The following is a 4646-nucleotide window of genomic DNA, read 5'->3' as shown; positions in this document are numbered from 1 at the left end:
TTTCTGCAGCTCTTGATCGCAAATGTTTTAGATAGAAGATCCGTATGCAAAGTGAGAGCTATGGTATTCCCCCTTAAGCCGAGGGAAAATTCGCAGCACAGGATTTGTGCACCCCTTCAACGCAAACAGTTGTTTTGGATGACCCGTGTGCAACCACGTACAAACAATTTGGTAAGATTTGCATCTGTCATATTGGTCTTCGCACACATTTCTGATTACAGACCTATTTGACGCGTATCACATACATCTTGTTATATTGAACCGTTTCTGTTCTCTTGTCTCAACGCAAACAGTTCATCCGAGTGAACCGCATGCCGTATATCGCACACACCTTGATCTGGCTGACCGTTTCTTTTGTGTTGCCTAATCACAAACAGTTCATCCGAGTGAACCGTATGCTGTATATCGCACACACCTTCATCCGGCTGCCCGTTTTTTTGTTCCTCCTCATCGCAAACAGCTAATTGAACTGAACTGTATGCCCTGCATCACACATGCAACTAAAATTTGAACCGTGTTTGATGCATCCGTCATCGCAAATGTTTCGCCCCTTTTTTGACAGTTTTTTACACCACCGTTTGCGATTATTGCATCACACACAGTTTCGTCGACGGGTCTCTGATCGTAGTGCCGCGTTAGCAGCATCCTTCTGTAGTGTGTGTCTACCAAGAGATTGTAATGTGTTTTCTACGAGCCTGGCCCCTTGGTTTATATAGGCACCGAGGGATCCTAGGGTTTTGGCACGACCAGACCACAACTAAGTTGGTCACTAATGACTTGTGAGGCCCACTCCACTAGAAGGTCGCCTACCATAGGCATGGAAGGCACACACTACCAATAGGCGCTTACCAGTTACACAATACTAGTGGCAGATAAATCGATGATGGAGATCACGATCCGTGGGGTTGCCGAACTAGCTAATCAGAATGCATCGTCACCTTTGTGTAGTGTTGCGTCGACAACATCCAAAACAATGTCGAGTGTTACACTCAGCAAAGCCCTTTGATATAACTTTTACAAATATAATACTTGTATACCAAATACATCTTTTCATCTTAAATACATAAATACATTACATGTAATACAGTACACATACGTTTTTATAGGATTTTGCACAATTGTTTAGTTGATTTACAATATTCGAAAGCTTAAATACCTAGAAATGCATTTAATCTTTTAAATATAGCTAATAGACCCCAAAAAATGCCAAATTTTGACACGATACATGTAATGGTGTGTGCTGAATGGAAAATTTTGAAGGCCAACGACGAAGCAATAGTCACTTCGCATGCAAATCTCTCCTGTTCCTTCTTGAAACCTAGTTTCTTCATGAGAGATGGACCAGTTTGTAAGCAATCCAAGTGAAACGTTTTTGAAACCATCTCAATTTTTACCCAGCCTCCAGGGTCCATATCATAACACCATGCCAAGTTTCATGACTTTGGGGCTTATTTTGAATTTCCAAGGCTTAAAATGCCAATAACCACCATGTCGGTGTTCGAGTCTCGGCTACTTGGTGTCTAGCACTCATCCTCTTTCCTTACATAAGGACTAAAGATATACTAAATTCCACTAGTAAGAGTTTTCAACCCCCTTCTGGCCATAATTTCATGTACTCTCAGTTCAAATTTCAAGTATATCCATTAAATGCCTAGAAATGAACATAAAAAGGCCAAATTTTGAAATGAAACGTGTAATGGTGTGTTGAGTGTGGAAAAAAAATTGAAGGCCAATGAAGGAAGCAGCGGTTGCTTTGCATGCAAACCTAATTCGTTCCTTTGTGAAACCAAGTTTTTTCCTCAAACATGATCTAGTTTTTGAGCAGTCTATCTGAAAACTTTTTCGTAAAATTCTCAATTTTTCCGTAGGTTTTAGGGGCCATATCATGACACCATGCCAAGTTTCATGATTTTTAGGCTTGGTTTGAATTTCCGAGACATAAATGCCAATAAACACCATGCTGGTGCCTAAGTCTCGACCATCTGAAAAGATTGACATGGTACTTCTGTCTATTGTTTTCTGTATTTGATGCTTATGTACTAACAATTTTGGTAAACATGCAACAGGGGGTATATGCAATAGCTAGACAGAACTGGGGGGGGGGGGCTCATAAGGAGGCGAACGAACATAGGGGTCTAAGATCGAACGCGAGCGGACATGGGGGGTTAAAATCAATTCTCCCAATCTCCACCCTGGATTTCCAGTCTCCATGGCCTATTCACTGTCGATGTCACGTCCCCAGCCTTCGCGTCGCCTTAGATAGCTCTGTGTGGGACTCCCGAAGATGCCTTGTACCTCCTCGCTGAGGACCTCGACCCCAAGCACCCCTTCCCGCGTGAGTGTGCTCCGGCCATCACGTCCACCTGCCATTGCGATGCCTCCGACCTCCTCTGCAAATTCAGGACGCCCCCATGCACTTTCGCATTCTGCACCTCCTTCTGCCCCTCCCCTCTCTCCTCTCGGTACCCCCTAGCTCTCCATGCCTCGCGCCGCCAGCTTCCACCGCGGGAGCTTGTCATGTTGTCCCCCGACCGGTGTTCAAACGTTGTCTAGGACCCTTAGACTAATTATAGGAGAACTACTAATTTGCCTAACCCCCATACTAATTAGCCACTGAATTTTGGCCCCACACCCCACTAACCCCTCTTAGTTATAGTTATGTTAAATTAGTTCCGCTACTTAGCTAACTACAACCACTCTATGACAATGGGATCTACCTTTTTTAAAAATTTATTTTCCTAGGTGGGTCCCATATATAAGGGACTTGGCTAGGGAGCACTAGTAGAAAAAGGGCCTAATGTTCAGCTCATTAGTCCCGGTTTGTATTTGAGCCGACACTAATGTGACCATTAGTGCCAGTTCCAACGGCGAGGCGGGCCGCTCTCATTAGTACCGGTTCGTTGCGAACCTTTAGCACCGGTTCATGCCACGAACCGGTGCTAAAGAGAGTGGTGGCAGGATGTTGTCAGTCTGGGGCCCCTCCAACACCTTTAGTACCGGTTCGTGCCACGAACCGGCACTAAAGGTCGTCCTATATAAACCCTTCGTCCACCCGCGATCGAGCTCGCTCTGTTTTCCCCCTTTCTCCTCTCCTCTCTGTTCTTCCCCTCTTCCTCGAGCTCATCACACATTTTGCCCAAATTGTTTCAAGATTTGAAGGCCCCCATCCATTCAAGTGATCACAAAGGTAAGCAACTTTGTCCTTTCCATCTCTCATTGCTAGATTAGCTCTTGCAATGCTTTATATAGTGATTAATTTGTGGGTTTTAGTACTTTGGGAGGAATTATATGTGGTAGTTTATTTGATTTATATCCAATTTGAGCTCAAAATAACTCTTAGATTGCATATGTAGGTGTGGTTTACTTATTGCCTACCCATCTCCGTCCTAACCACCGTCGATCGTCCGCACCGTCCCGTCGCCGGCACCACCTTGTGGTGAGCCTCTTGTTCTTATTTTTTTTATATAAAAAAAATCATGTTTGTGTGATTTAGATATATAGTTACTGGTATAATTATCTTACCCGTACATTGTTTGTTATTCATAGTGCCATGGTTCTGATATCCGTCCCCGTCGGCCCTCGTCCGGATTATGATTCGGATGTGGTATATTCTCTTTTATAACTATTTGTTGCATTTTGTGTTTATGAAAAATTATGCCCATCAAGTTGACATAGATATTTTTATCTAGGAGGTATGTGAACCAGAAATTCCAACCGACCCTATTGTCGAGAGGTTAAATTTAGTTGAAAGAAAAAATGAGTATTTGAAAGAAAAATTGAAAATAATCGAGGGGGAGAAGATGGAATTGGAGTTGCATGTTGCTGATGTCGTCGATGATCACAAGATCAAGATGGAGAAAATGTGCTTGAAGATTAGAAAGATTAGAGAATATGCCATTGATAGTGAGGCTTGGTATCATTATGCTGTTGGATCAATTGTTACCTTAGTTGCGATCTTGATCGCATTTGTTGTTGCATTTAAATGCTTTAGCTAGAGACTTATTTGTATGTTTGTTTTATGAGAATAAGTGTTGTATGAACTTTATGTATGAACTTTAATTTATGTATGAACTTGCATTAATTTGGTCCTTTCGGTGTTGTGTAATGAAGATGAGCCGGCAATGGATGTACGATGACCGATGCTCTCCCCAGTTCGTTGATGGCGTGCATACTTTTCTGCTTGCGGCTGAGGCAAACAAGCGGGCGGATGGTTTTATGCCTTGTCCATGTGCTGGCTGTAAGAATGGTCGGCATTACTCTAAGTTAAAAATCATTCACGTCCACCTGTTTGAGTCCGGTTTCATGCCCCACTATAATGTTTGGACCAAGCATGGAGAAAGAGGGGTTATGATGGAAGACAATGAAGAAGAATGCTACCTCTTGAGCATGCGTTGGTTTTCCCTTGAAGAGGAAAGGGTGATGCAGCAAAGTAGCCTAAATATTTCCCTCAGTTTTTGAGAACCAACGTATCAATCCAGTAGGAGACAACACACAAGTCACCTAGTACCTGCACAAACAATCAAGAACCTTGCAACCAACGCATTAAAGGTGTTGTCAATCCCTTCATGGCCACTCGCAAAAGTGAGATCTAATAAAGATAGTAAAGTAAATATTTTTGGTATTTTCGTTGTATACATTGGAAAGTA

This window comes from Triticum aestivum, chromosome 7D, assembly GCF_018294505.1.
Source record: "Triticum aestivum cultivar Chinese Spring chromosome 7D, IWGSC CS RefSeq v2.1, whole genome shotgun sequence".
NCBI classification, from domain to species: Eukaryota; Viridiplantae; Streptophyta; class Magnoliopsida; order Poales; family Poaceae; genus Triticum; species Triticum aestivum.
The sequence above is the reverse complement of the archived record's forward strand: the minus strand, read 5'-3'. Positions refer to the sequence as shown.